Source organism: Leptopilina heterotoma, unplaced genomic scaffold, assembly GCF_015476425.1.
Source record: "Leptopilina heterotoma isolate Lh14 unplaced genomic scaffold, ASM1547642v1 Lhet_177, whole genome shotgun sequence".
Taxonomy (NCBI): domain Eukaryota; kingdom Metazoa; phylum Arthropoda; class Insecta; order Hymenoptera; family Figitidae; genus Leptopilina; species Leptopilina heterotoma.
The window spans coordinates 2,197,853-2,213,745 of NW_025110893.1; the positions used below are offsets into that span (position 1 = coordinate 2,197,853).

The 15,893-nt window shown below is 20.7% G+C and overlaps 1 protein-coding gene and 1 long non-coding RNA gene across 2 annotated transcripts in view; both read left to right on the plus strand.

Moving 5' to 3' along the window:
• LOC122499817 overlaps positions 1-15,893 on the plus strand; it is a 124,779-nt gene that overhangs the window by 72,922 nt on the left and 35,964 nt on the right. The window lies entirely within an intron of this gene.
• Positions 14,990-15,834, plus strand: LOC122499823. Its single transcript, XR_006301385.1, has 2 exons — positions 14,990-15,392; positions 15,681-15,834. It is a non-coding gene; the product is annotated as an uncharacterized LOC122499823 (long non-coding RNA).

Below are 15,893 nucleotides of genomic sequence, written 5' to 3' on the forward strand. Positions count from 1 at the left end.
TTTAAAACAATCCAATTATTTTCAAAAAAATATTCGAAATTCATATTTTCAATATTTAGTATTTTCATCAAATTTCGCAAAAGAATTTAATTATTTAAAGAAAAAAATTGATAAAATTTATCCAAAATTCAATTATCTTCATAAATAAAATTCCCACCGGAATTCCTCTAATTTAGAATAGCATTTTCAAAAATATTTCAAAAATCTTTCACTAATAATAACAATTTTAGTGGAAATTCAATTAAAAAAAAAATTGTGTATAAAATTCTAAACAAGAATTCAATTATTTCCATAAATAATAAAACTCATCGAAGAATTTCAATTCTTTTTAATAGGATTTTAAATCAATTAAAGGAAAAATTCAATTATTTCCAAAAAAATAAAGTTTTCCGCATAAGAATTCAATTATATTGAATATAACATTTTCATAAAATTTATTATTTTTTTTTTCAGAAATTCAATTATTTTTTTAAATAATAAAATTTTTCACTGAAATTCCATTTTTTTAAAACATTTTAATAAAATTTTTCGCAATAATTCAATTATATTCGTAAAAAATAAAATTCGTCCGAGGAATTCAATTATTTTTGAAAAAATATAATAAATTTTTGTCTGTTATTCAATTATTTTCTTAAATAGCAACATTTTTCACAAAAATTCAATTTTTTTTTAAAATAACAAAAATATTTCTCGGGAATTCAATTATTTTTTTAAATAAGTAAAATTCTTATAAAGAATTCAATTATTTTTAAAAAATAAGAAAAACTTTTTAAGGAAATTAAATTATTTTCCTAAATAATAAAATTTTCCACAAGAAATTCAATTCTTTTTAAACGTTTTAATAAAACTTTTCGCAATAATTCAATTATTTTCATGAATAATAAAATTTTTCTCAGGAATTCAATTAATTTTCATAAATAACAAAAATTTTCTCTGGACTTTAATAATTTTCTTAAATAGCAAAATTTTTCACAAAAATTCAATTATTTTTGATTAATAACAAGCATTTTTTGACCGGAATTTCAATTGTTTCTTAAAGTAACAAAAATTTGTCTCGGCAATTCAATTATTTTTTTAAATAGTAAAATTGTTATCAAGAATTTAATTATTTTTAAAAAATAAAAATTATTTTGAAACATTTTAATAAAGTTCTTTGCAAAATTCAATTATTTTCAAAATCTAGTATTTCCATAAAATTTCCCAAAAGAATTAAATTATTTTAAAAAAAATTGATAAAATTCATCCAAAATTAAATTTTTTTTATAAATAATAAAATCTCCACAAGAATTCAATTATTTAAAATAAAATTTTCATAATATTTATTATATTTCGAAGAAATTAATTATTTAAAACAATGTTTATAAAATTCTTATGAAGAATTCAATTATTTTCAAAAATAACAAACTTCTTTTTACAGAAATTCAATTCTTTATAAACATTTTAAAAAAATTTTCGCAATAATTAAACTATTTTCATAAATAATAAAATCCATCGAACGATTTAGATTATTTTCAAATATTTTAATAAAATTGTTCGAAAGAAATTAATTATTTGAAATAGAATTTTAATTAAATTTTTTTGACATAATTCGATTATTCTTTTAGATTTTAATAAAATTCTTCCAAAGAATTCAATTATTTTGTTGAGGAATTTTAATAAAATTCTTTGCAAAATTCAACTATTTTCAAAAATGAAACATTTTACAAAAATTCAATTCTTTTTAAACATTTTAATAAAATTCTTTGCAACCTTTCAATTATTTTCATAAATAATAATATTCATCACCGAATTTCAATTATTTTTAATACAATTTTATAGGAATTAGTCAAAAAATGTAATTATTTTAAAAAATTTTTATTTCAATTCCTTGAAAAAATCAATTATTTAAAAAAAATGTTTCTTTTTAAATTCTTTGGAAGAATTTAATTATTTAGAAAAGTATTAAAATTTTTCACACGAATTCAATTATTTTAAAATATTTTAATAAAATTGTTCGAAAGAAATTAATTATTTTAAATACCTACAATTTTAATTAAATTTTTTTGAAACGATTCAATTATTCTTTTAGATTAAAATTAAATTTTTACCAAAAATTCAATTATTTTAACGCATTTTAATAAATTTCTTTGCAAAATTCAATTATTTTCATAAATAACAATATTCATTACAAGAATTCAATTATTTTTAAAAGTAATAAATTTCTTCTTGGAAATTCAATTATTTTAAAAAAAATTTTATAAAATCGTTTGCAAGAATTTAATTATTTTCATAAATAATAAAATGCTTTTTAGGAATTCAATTATTTTTAAAAAAAATTTTAATGAAATACTACACAGACATTCAATTATTATCAAAAATTTTAATAAAATTCTTTTTAAAATTTAATTATTTATAAAAACTTTTCGCAATTCAATGATTTTCAGTATCTACTATTTTCATAAAACTTCCAAACAGAATTCAATTTATCTAAAAAATTTTTTGTAAAAATCTACGTAAGAATTCAATTCTTTTCATGAATAATAAAAATTTCTCAGGAATTCAATTTTTTAAATTAGAATTTACAAAAAAGTAGTGGAAAGAAATCAATTATTTAAAAATTTTTATAAAAATCTTTGCAAGAATTAAATTATTTTTATAAATTTTCAAATTCTTTGATGATTAATAAAATTCGTTGCAGGGATTCAATTTATTAGCAGGATAAGAAAGAAGTAAATATATTTCTGATGAAAATTAGGAAAAAGTCAGGAAAATAAAATATAGAGTAGAATTTTTTGTCAGTTTTGTGAAGAGCCTAAAACGAGTTTTTTTGGTCGTCAAGTTTAATTTTTCGATAGCCACTTTTTTACTACTTTTTTTTTTTAGTTTGAAAGTTACTTTTGGATACTTTTTTAAAATAAATTATCGAGTGCGAAGTCTGTGTTAATTAAATTTTTTCTACAGTTAAAATTGTTAAATTTATTTGTATTTATAAATATAAAATAATTGGTATAGGTACCAATAAAATTAAAATTCTCAATAAATTACAAAACGACAATCGACTATCGTATAATTATAAAAATTTCGCTCGCATTAATAAAAGAAGAAAAAAAAATTCAATTAGCAAAAAAAGGGATCGAAAAATGCGAGAGAAGAATAAAACTAATTTTCCTCTCCAAGTGTGACTTATAAGGTTTTCGTTTCATGTCCTTAAGCACTTGGGCGGAATTGAGGCTAACGATGTTTCGGTACTTGTCTCACAAACGCTTTAATCGAGACAAGATGATTATTGAAATTTATTCAACGCCTCAATGGCGTGTATATGTGTCTGCCTTTTACTCTACTATCAAAAAGAAGCAATTCGATCGTACGAGCATATTTTTAACAACTAGACAGACAAGGAAAAAGGAAGAAATAGAAAAATCATTCCATCTCATTTGAATAAGAAACTGAAAAATAGAAAAATCATTCCCATCTTATTTGAACAAATAAAATTTATTCTTTTCTAACACTCTCATGAAAAATAAAAAATTTATAAATACATCTATAACACATCTATAAATAAAAAAAAATTCAATTTTTTTTCTGTTCACTAAAAAGAACAAGAAAAACGTGTGAAAAAAAACATCAAATTTTAAGAAAGACTAAAAGATTTGGGTTTGGATTTTAAAGTGTTTCATTTGGGTTACAATATATTCTCGGAAATATTTTCCTCCACGAATATAATTTGACGATGAGCAATCAATTCTAATTACCAATTCGATTCATGTTGCCGGTTTGAATATTACCGTGTAATTTTTTTTTACTGCTCGTTTTCATTCAAGCCAAGTATTAATTTTTCACCTAACTGCAAATTTAAATACTTTTTATTATATTTTAACTTTTCAATTCTTCTTTCGAATAAAAAAATTGTTTATTCCTACATTCGGTATTAATTAAAAACGCAGGTTTTGCCACAAAAATTTAATTTTGTTTTTTCCCGACTTTTTCCTGATTTCGAGACAAAATTTTGACTTTTTCCCTGACGCTAGAGAATATTCTGATTCAAGGTAATCTACTAACCGGGAATTTTTTTTACCAAATTAAAAAAAGTTTTATTATTTTCATTCGTTCTTCAAAAATTCGCTTTTTATTTCAATTTCTCTAGATATTTATACTGTTCTCTAAATTTGAATTACCTAAAAATAATTAATTTGATAGTAAAAAATCAGTCACTGATTCACATATGTATAGTTAGTAAATAAATTAAAAAAAATTATTGAATTAGAAATTTTGTAAAATTCGTCTGAAAATAATTAAATTTGTTAAAGAATTTCATTAAAAACTTTTTAACAAATCGAATTTTCAAAGTATTTTAATTTAATAATTTTGATAAATAATTGAATTTCATAAAGAGTCTCATTTTAATGTATTTATGTTTCTTAGTGCTAAGATTAAAAAATTGAATTTTCGCAAAGTTTTTTTGAAAATTCTGAAAAATAAGATTTTTGAAATTTTTCAATTCTATTGTTTCAAGAAAATTGAATTTTTTAAAAAAAATAATTGAAAATTTTTTAAATAATTAAAATTTTTTTATATTCTATTAAAAAAATTGAATTCTTTTAAAGAATTTTATTTGAATTTTTCGAAAATAATCAAGACAAGTTTTTTACCGTAATTACAATTTTATTTTTAAAAATTTCTTTGCAACTTATTCAATTATTTTCATAAATAGTAAAACTCATTGCAGAATTTCAATTATTCTTTATACAATATTTTAATCAAATTAATCATAAAATCTAATTATTCTTAAAATTTTTATTAAAAATTCATCAAAAGAATTAAATTATTTCTAAAAACTGTAAAAAAATTATTCTCAAGAATTCAATTATTTCCATAAATAGCAAAATTCTTCAGATTTACTTAATTGTTTTGAATATTATTTTAAAAAAAAATTCTTCACAAGGATTAAATTATTTTTATAAATTTCCATAAAATACTTCGCAAAAATTCAATTATGTTTAAAATTTTTTTTTTAAATTCTCCTCAAAATTTCAATTATTTTGATAAATAATTAAATTGTTCTCTAAAATTCAATTATTTTCAAAAATTTTAATAAAATTCTTCCGAGAAATTCAATTATCTTCATAAAAAATAAAATTCTTTTGAAGATTTTAATTATTCTCTTTAATAATAAAATTCTTCATAGAATTTTAAACAAATTCTTATCAAGAATTCAATTTTTTTAATAAATAATTGAATTCTCTACAGAATTTCAATTAGTTAAAAAAAATTTAAACAAATTCTTATCAAGAATTCAATTTTTTTAATAAATAATTGAATTCTCTACAGAATTTCAATTATTTAAAAAAGTTTTAAACAAATTCTTATCAAGAATTCAATTTTTTTTAAATAAATAATTGAATTCTCTACAGAATTTCAATTATTTAAAAATGTTTTAAACAAATTCTTATCAAGAATTCAATTTTTTAATAAATAATTGAATTCTCTACAGAATTTCAATTAGTTAAAAAAATTTTAAACAAATTCTTATCAAGAATTCAATTTTTTTAATAAATAATTGAATTCTCTACAGAATTTCAATTATTTAAAAAAGTTTTAAACAAATTCTTATCAAGAATTCAATTTTTTTTTAATAAATAATTGAATTCTCTACAGAATTTCTATTATTTCAAAAAATTTTAAACAAATTCTTATCAAGAATTCAATTTTTTTATAAATAATTGAATTCTCTACAGAATTTCAATTAGTTAAAAAAATTTTAAACAAATTCTTATCAAGAATTCAATTTTTTTAATAAATAATTGAATTCTCTACAGAATTTCAATTATTTAAAAAAGTTTTAAACAAATTCTTATCAAGAATTCAATTTTTTTGTAAATAATTGAATTCTCTATAAAATTTCTATTATTTAAAAAAAATTTTAAACAAATTGTTATCAAGAATTCAATTTTTTAATAAATAATTGAATTCTCTACAGAATTTCAATTATTTAAAAAAGTTTTAAACAAATTCTTATCAAGAATTCAATTTTTTAAATAAATAATTGAATTCTCTACAGAATTTCTATTATTTAAAAAATTTTTAAACAAATTCTTATCAAGAATTCAATTTTTTTATAAATAATTGAATTCTCTACAGAATTTCAATTAGTTAAAAAAATTTTAAACAAATTCTTATCAAGAATTCAATTTTTTAAATAAATAATTGAATTCTCTACAGAATTTCAATTATTTAAAAAAGTTTTAAACAAATTCTTATCAAGAATTCAATTTTTTTATAAATAATTGAATTCTCTACAAAATTTCTATTATTTAAAAAAAATTTCAAACAAATTGTTATCAAGAATTCAATTTTTTTATAAATAATTGAATTCTCTACAAAATTTCAATTAGTTAAAAAAATTTTAAACAAATTCTTATCAAGAATTCAATTTTTTTATAAATAATTGAATTCTCTACAGAATTTTAATTATTTAAAAAAATTTGAAACAAATTCTTTTCAAGAATTCAATTTTTTTTTATAAATTATTGAATTCTCTACAGAATTTCAATTATTTAAAAAAATTTTAAACAAATTCTTGTCAAGAAATCGTTTTGAAATAAAATTAATCACAAAAATTAAATTATTTTTTATAAATAATAAAATTCTTCGGAGGATTACAATTAATTTCAAAAATTTTAATAAAATTCTTCCTAAAAATTCAATTATCTTCATAAAAAATAAAGTAGTAAAATTCTTGGCAGAAATTCAATTAGTATCAAAAAATTTAATAAAATTGAATTAATCAAATTTTCAATTATAATGATGAACAGACAAGATTATTTTAAAAAATTGAAAAAATTGTTTGTTTAATTCAATTATTTTCAAAAATTTTAATTAAAATTTATAAAAAAAAACATTCAAAAGAATTTAATTATTCATAAAAACTGTAAAAAAATTTTTGGATGTCATTTGTTGATTTACTTCTATTCGAAATCAAATAAATTTAAATATGAGAAAAAAAAACAAGGAAAAATTAGAACAAAGCAGGGAATTTTGCTTAACGAAAATAGTTCGAACACCCTGTGATTTTTTCTCAAAAAAAATGTTCTATTACATTTATTTACAAATTTCTTCAGAAGTAAAATTTTTCCAAAACATCAATAACTTCATTTTTGAATAAATATTTAATTATTATTTTTCCATATAGTGAATATAGATTCTTCTGTTTTTTTATTATTTTTTTTTTCAATTAGCGGAGAAAAGCGTTTATTAACTGATGAAATCGACTCGTGACATCTTTGCGCTTTGAGGATCGATTGCAGTTTATAATGTAAACAATTTCTTGTAATAGAGGGATGAATATTTTTTTTTCTCAACAAGAATATTTGTCAGTTTACAAAGATTTTGTCGCTTGACAAACTTCGGAACTCGCGATGCGATGGTTAGTCATTGACAACGATGATGTTTGTCTACTTTTAAGTGAAAGAACACGTTCCCGCTTCTTGGTTGGTTCACTTGTGGGTACGATGAGTGAACACGGAAATCTCATTGAAGAGCATAAAGTATCGCAAGCCGCAACTTTTGCCTCTCGAACGTTGACAGCTCGTACGTGTTTCAAATGAGGATTTTCTCAAACTGCGTGTATTCAGTTCTTTAATATTTTCCCCCTGACATTTCTTGTTCTTCTTCTTCTTTTTCTTCTTTTTCTTCTTTATACATCAAAACCGTTTCTTATACTCAAGATATTTTTTTACCATTTTTTTCTCTCTCCCTTCTTTTGACTCGCATGCTTTAACGTTTTTAAGTATACAATATATGTGACTTGAAGAGTTTTACGAGAAAGTTACTGTTACTCGTGTTTTGCATCCTAAACAAGAGTGGGACAACTGCAAGTTGTCTTCTTAACCCACTAAAAAAAAAACGTGGCTTTTTTTTCTTACAATTTATCTCGTAGGAATGAAACTTGTAACTGTTTATGCATTAAAGTCTAGTTTTTATTTGGGAGGAAAAGGAGGGAAATTATTTTAGACTTTTATTTGAGAAAGAAGAGAAAAAACAATTCGAAGAGAGCAACCTAAGGAGCAATTCATTTAAGGTTATGTTTGTGCTTTTTAAACCACAATTATATTTTTATATTTATAATTTTGTAAAATTAAAATAAATTTTTATCAATTATTTTATACGTAAAGACATGAACATTAGAGATTTTTATTGAGAGTTGATCTGCTTTTTGTATTTTCATTCCAAATAATACAAACATAACCTAGAATTTTTAGTTTTTTTCAGATCGCGTCACAATTTTTCATTTTTTTCATCAAATTTTTTTTCGGAATTGTCACAGGTCAGGGAATTTACAGGGCTCGAATCATTATTTTATATTATAAGAATATTGTACTTCTTCCAAATTATTTTCATAATTTCAATTCAATTTTTATTTTCAAAAATTTTTAACTACAATTTTACATTATATCAATTATTTTGAATAATTTTCGAAAAAGTTCTTTGTCAATTTTCAAATCCATTGTTTACAATATTCAATTTTAAGAAATTTCAATTATTCCTAAATTCTTCAATTAAATGCATATTAAAAAATAAAAACTTCAAATAAATATTTTAAAAAATTCAATTAAACTTTTCAAAAAAATTAATTTCAAAATTCAATTATTTCAAAAAAATTCACTTTATATCGCTTTTAATATTGAATTATAATTATAATCTAAAATTTGAACTGAAATTCATTTTTAAATCAATTTTTATTAGAAAATTCTACGAGAATTCCATTATTTGGAATTTTATTTATTTACAATTCAATTTCACAAAATTTCAATTATTCGAAAATTCTCCAATTAAATATATATTATAGAAAATAAAAACTTGAAATAATTTCCAAAAAAAAAATGCAATTAAACTTTTTCAAAAAAATTAATTCCACAGAACTGTTAGTTAAAAATATGAAAAATACAGATTTTCAATGATTTCAATTTTAAAACCTTTTCAAAATTCAATTATTTATAAAAATTCTCGCAATAATGCTTTTTATAATTCAATTATATCTAAAATTTTAACTGAAATTCATTTTAAATCAATTTTTATTAGAAAATTCTACGAGAATATCATTATTTAAATACAAAAGTAAATAATTTATTGAATAATTGAATATTTCTTAAAAATAAAATTCAACTCTCATAAAGAATTTTATCAACAAATTTTTAAATAATTGAATTCTTTCGACGAATTTTAATGTAATTTTTATTTTTAAGAATAATTGAATTCTTTTGAGAACTTCGATTAAAATTGTATTAAAAATATTTAATATTCTGCGATGAGTTTTATTATTAGTAAAAATAATTGAATTCTTAAGAAGAATTTTATTTCTCTAGAAAATAATTGAATTTTTGTAATAATTTGTAACTTTTCCAAAATTTAATTTTTTTCTAGTGTTTTTAACTGAAATTTATCTATAAATCCATTATTTTTAATAATTTTTGAAAAAGTTCTTTGACAATTTTCAAATTCATTCGTTTACAATTCAATTTTACAAAATTTCAATTATTCGAAAATTCTGCAATTAAATATTTATTGAAAAATAAAAACTTGAAATAATTTTAAAAACAAATTGAATTTAACTTTTTCAAAAAAATTAATTCTACAGAATTGTTAGTTAAAAATATTAAAAATTCAGATTTTCAAAGATTTTAATTTGAAACCTTTTCAAAATTCAATTATTTCTAAAAATTCACGCTATATTGCTTTTAATATTAAAATTTTATTTAAAATTTTAATTTAATTTCAATTTTAAATACAAAAATGAATAATTTATTAATTTTATGTTTCTTAAAATCAAATTCAAATATTACATTAAATAATACAATCAAATATTACACTAAAATTGTAATAAAAATAATTGAAATTCTGGCATGAGTTACATTATTTCTAAAAATAATTGAATTTTGGAGAAGAATTTTATTATTTTTAAAGATAATTGACGAGAACTTTGAAAAAGTTTTAAAAATAATTGAATTTCTTCGAAGAATTTTATTATGAAAATAATTGGATATCTGCAATCATTTATAATTTCCAAAAAAAATTCAATTATTATCTAAAATTATAATTGAAATTAATTTTTAAATAAATTTTTTTTAGGAAATTCTACGAGAATTAATTTATTTAAATACAAAAATAATGATTTATTAAATAATTGAACTGGTTGAACGATTTTTAATAGAGTTTTTTTTAAGAATAATTGAATTTTTTTGAGTAATTCAATTACAATTGTACTGAAAATAATTGAAATTCTGAGATGAGTTTTATTATTTTTGAAAATAATTGAATTACTCAGAATAATTTTTTTATTTATGAAAATAATTAAATCCCTGATAAGAATTTTAATATTTATGAAAGTAATGGAATTAAGAAAACTTTTTGGAAAGAATTGAAATTTTGCCAAGAATTTGATTAAAATTTTGGGAAATAATTGAATTTCAGAGAAGAATTTTATAATTTATAAAGTATTTAATTATTTTAAAATTATTAATAACTTAATTTTTTTGAAACAAAAAATTTTCCCAATTTCTTCGGAAAAAGAAATAAGAGAGAGAGAGAGAAAATGACTACTATTTTCCTATTGCCAATATCTGAGAAGAAGATGCGTAAACATTGGGTCATTTATGAAGACACGTGCGGTGTAATAAACACTTGAAAATATCTTCACGTATGTGTACAACTTAATGATGTGATACGTACATTGGATTCTTGAATTAGAATTAGGTATATTTTACAACTTTGCTTTCTCCATATACGACACACGTGTAAAATGAAAATGTTATTTTTCTTCTCTCTCATTTTACCATTACAGTTATTCATAACATAATTTTTGCATTACGATAATTCAATTTTTCATTAGCACCTCACTAAAAAACCTGTAAAATTATCTTTCGTCATTTTTTTTTCCTTTGATGACCAAAAAAAAAAAAATGAAATCTCTAATCCTTTTAAGTACTTATTACTAATATCTAAATTTAGCAAAAAAATGGAATTTTAAATTACATTAATTCCAGAAATTGTAAATTAATTTAACTGCGACTTATTCATTTATTTAGAATCTATTAGTTCATTTAGAATTTATTAATTTATTTATTTGTTTAAAATTTATTTATTTATTTAAAATTTATTAATTTATTTAAAAATTATTTACTTAAAATGTATTAATTTATTTAAAATTTATTTATTTAGAATCTATAAATTAACTTATTCAGTACATATTCATTATATTATTAAAAAAAATACTTTCTTCTAAAATTAAGATTATTTTTTTTTACAATAAAAACGAAGGAATTTGTGAAAGGAAAGAAATTTTGCAGTCGTACTTTACTTTTTTCTATGGGCACACCTTTGACCTATTTAGCAAGTGTCATTCAGCAAATCAGCGGCAATTGAAGAAAATGGAGATCGAATTAAAAAAGTGCAGTTATTTATATTTTTCATGATAATTATAGTAACCATTATAGTTGCTACGGTAATGGTTATTGTAGCAACCGTCGTCAGGCTGTCGATTCTACAGCAACTGTTACCATGGAAACCGTTGCTGTAGGAACCGTTTCTATAGCAACCGTTGCTATGGAACAAGTATCTATAGTCACTGCAGACTTCGCACTCGTTAATTAATTTTAAAAAAGTATCAAAAAATATCTTTTAAACTAAAAAAGTAGTAAAAAAGTAGCTATCGAAAAATTAAACTTGACGACCAAAAAAATTCATTTTCCGAATTTTCATCGAAAATAATTACTCTTCTTTCTTATCCTGCTAATAAATTGAATTGCCGCAACAAATTTTATTATTCATGAAAGAATTTAAATATTTATAAAAATAATTTAATTCTTGCGAAGAATTTTATAAAATTTTCTGAATAATTGAATTCTTGTGAAAAATTTTAATATTTTTTTTGTAAATAATTAAATACTTTCCAAGAATTTTAAAAAAACATTTTTTTAAATAATTGATTTTTTCGAGGAATTGAAATTGAATTTTTTTAAAATAATTACATTTTTTGATCAATTCCTGTAAAATTGTATTAACAATAATTGAAATTCGAGGATGAATTCTATTATTTATAAAAAGAATTGAATTTTTGTAAAATGTTTTGTTATTTTTGAAAATAGTTGAATTTTGCAAAGAATTTTACTAAAATGCCTCAAAATTATTTGATTTTTCGGGAATAATTTTGTTATTTATCGAAATAGTTAAAATCTTTCGAAGAATTATTTATGTAAATAAATAATTGAATTCTTGGGAAAAAATTTATTAAAATCTAAAAGAATAATTGAATTACTTAAAAACAATTTAATTAAAATTGCATTTAAATAATTCATTTCTAACGAACAATTTTATTAAAATATTAGAAAATAATTGAATTCTTCCAGAGAATATAAGAACAATATTTTTTTAAATAATTGCCTTTTTCGAGGAATTGAAATTAAAATTTTAAGAATAATTACATTTTTTCAGTAAATCGTGTAAAATTTGAATTATTAAAATAATTGAATAGTTGCTAAGAATTTTATTAAAATTTTCAAAAATAATTGAAATTCGGCGATGAATTTAATTATGTATAAAAATAATTGAACAACTGTTAAGAATTTTATTAAAATGTTTAAAAAGAATTGAATTTCCGTAAAATGTTTTGTTATTTTAGAAACTAGTTGAATTATTGCGAAAAATTTTATTAAAATGTCTCAAAATAATTGAATTTTCGATAATAATTTTGTTATTTATCGACATAATACAATTATTTCGAAGAATTATTTATATAAATAATTGAATTATTGGGAAGAATTTTAAATTAAAACTAAAAGAATAATCGAATTATTTAAAAAAAATTTAATTAAAATTATATTTTAAATAATTAATTTTTTTCGAACAATTTTATTAAAATATTTGAAAATAATTGAAATTCTGCGATGGATTTTATTATTTATAAATGTAATTTAATTCTTGTGAAGAATTTTATAAAATTTTCTAAATAATTGACTTCTTTCGACTAATTTTATGCAAATTCTTTTGAATTCCTAGGAAATTCTTATTATTCATTAAAAGAATTGAATTCTTACGAAGATTTTTACAAAAAATTTTTTAAATAATTGAATTCTGTTTGTTTCTATTAAATTTTTTGACAATAATTAATTGTCTGTGTGGTGTTTTATTAAATTTTTTTTTAAATAATTGAATTTCTAAAAAACATTTTATTATAATTATGAAAATAATTGAAATCTTGCGAACGATTTTTTTTAGAATTTTTTAAAATAATTCTAAAAAAACAGAAATAGTTGCTTTTAATGGGTGAAATCTAAAAAAAGTACCCAAAAACAGTAGCATAATGTAAAAAAAAATAGTAAATAGTAAGTTTTGGTAGATAAGTGCGAAGTATCTTTTACACCCAAAAAGAAGATTTTCGGTTGTTTCTATTTCTAATAAATAATTTTATTCAAAAAAAAAACATAAAAGATCAACACAAAAATTGCATTTCTCAATTATTCCTTTCCATTTCCCTAATAGTTAACTTTCGGCTCGACTTTCGGAAAAAGAATCCTTCTTCTAATTGAATTTAACGAGAGTCTCAACCCTTCATTATTTTCCCCAATGCCCTTTAAAAGCGGTTTCTTTCCAAGTGACCTTGAAATTTATGAGTAGCATTTTTTTTCCGCTAAACGAGTGTAATTGCCGATCGAAGTCAACGATAACTCGTTTCTAATCGGCGTGACTCGCTTCCAACCGACCAATGTCATTCTCTTTAATGAATCTATCAATTACTGGTTTCCTTTTCTTCTTCTTCCTTTTCTTCTTTCTAAACTTGTTATTTGACTTGTATTTATTTTCAATTTCGGTGTTTTCAATGAAACGCATAATTTTTCTGACGAACTGTCCACTTAAAGAGTTTGAAAGATTCGAGAAACGTCATTCATCAGTAATTCAGTATATAATATACAAGTTCATCGCTCGCCACGAGACATCTAACCATTTGTTACGTACTCAACGAATCGTAAATCGTTCTCAGCCTCTCTCGCAATATCTATACACCATTCACTCCACTCATTTATTCCCTCAAAGCTACTGTTTCACGCACCAGTTTAAATTTATTCAACATCACTTTAATTAAAGGCAATACACACTATATAATCTCGTATGTGCATGTGTTCTGCTTTTGGCAAAATTAAGTTGTTCCTGACCTCACAGAAAAAAGAGGGAGTAAAAAGTTATAATGGTAATGGGTAAAACTCGTTGGGGTACAGGGTAGAGGGTAAAATTGTGAGGGTAAAATTGTTACCAGAATTTCCCTAGAAAAATGTCCGTGATTGTTGATATTATTTGATTAAAATGATGATAATTAAACACTGGTTGCATAAATTTAAATTTGAAATATGCACAATAAAAATAAGACACTACTGCACAGGTATAAATATTAACAATCTTGTCAATTTATATAATTTTAATCATTTTAACAATTCACATGACACTTGTAAAGAAACAGGCTTCGGAAAGCAAGATTTAATTCTCGAAATGAAACAGCAGAGTTGGGTAGGATAGCTATTGGACTAAAAAAATAATCACTCTGGAAATTTGAACTAGTTAAAAAGAATTAAATTAAGTATTAAAAAATTAGTTACTAATGATGAATTAATAATGTTTTTTTTACTAAAAATCTAGTGGAAAATAACTAATCATTAGTTAAATTTCATTTTCAGGTTATGTCGAATAACTATATAATTTTTAGTATAAATATACTAATTTTTTATTTATTTTTGAAGTAATAATTATTTTTTTTACCCATTATTAGTTATTTTTTCACTAATTGCTAATATAAAATTGAGCAATGAATTGATTAATAATAATGAGTCTATTTTTATCTAACATTTTCTTTTTGTTTATTTTATAAAAATTACAAAATTAATTAATTTTTTAATTTGTAATTTTTGAGGTTATGGCTGTATTTTGCATTGTTTCGTTTAAATTGTATCTGTAGGTTATTATTTTATTTAAATGTAATTTATACATATGTGAAATACTTGAATTTTTTTTACGTATTCTGATTAAATAATTATATTAATATATTTTTTTAGTAATATTTATAGCTAATGCATTTTATATTGACTTATAAACATTTTTACAATAAAATATTAGTTTTTCAGTCCCAGATAGATTTGGTAAACAACAATATTGTGTAAGCACCTTCAGTTACCGATTGTCAATTTTAGTTCTTGATACGGATGTATGGCGGCGTTTTTAATTGCGTTTTAGTGTGATAGACACGTGTCTACAAAAACTTTTACGCTTATGTTTGCAATGTTTATTTTTACAAAAACAAAATGTCACATTTATTTCTGAGTTTGACACTGCAGACGTTTAAATTATTTAAGAATTAATATCGATAATTGCAGGTAACTTAAGAACCATTAGAACTGTTTTCATGTTTAAAAAGGTAAATGTTCAGGTCACTTGAGGTATGTATAAAAACATTACCAATTTTTTGTGTGTTTATGATTATAGGTTACAGTAGGTTAAAAAGTTTGATAATTTATTTACGAACTACTTCTCATACAAATTATTAAGAATGTTATTTTTTATTTCCGATATTTTTTATTCATTATTCATTTTTATTGCACTGTAAAATATACCTTCATATATTATTACAATTCGGATTTATATACTCTTGTATACTGTTGTAGGTAAATTATTCGACCGCATTCATGGATGGCGTCGTCCTTACTTGGAAAATAGAGCTGCTTCACGTACTTAAAATATTTTTGCAAGAGTTACTATATAGAATACCAAAAATCAAATACTAATTGGACACACCAAAAAATAAAAATGAAACAATTATCTCTATTTGTATTCTTTGTTCTTCCTAAAATCCTAAAGTAATAAAATACAGAGTTAAA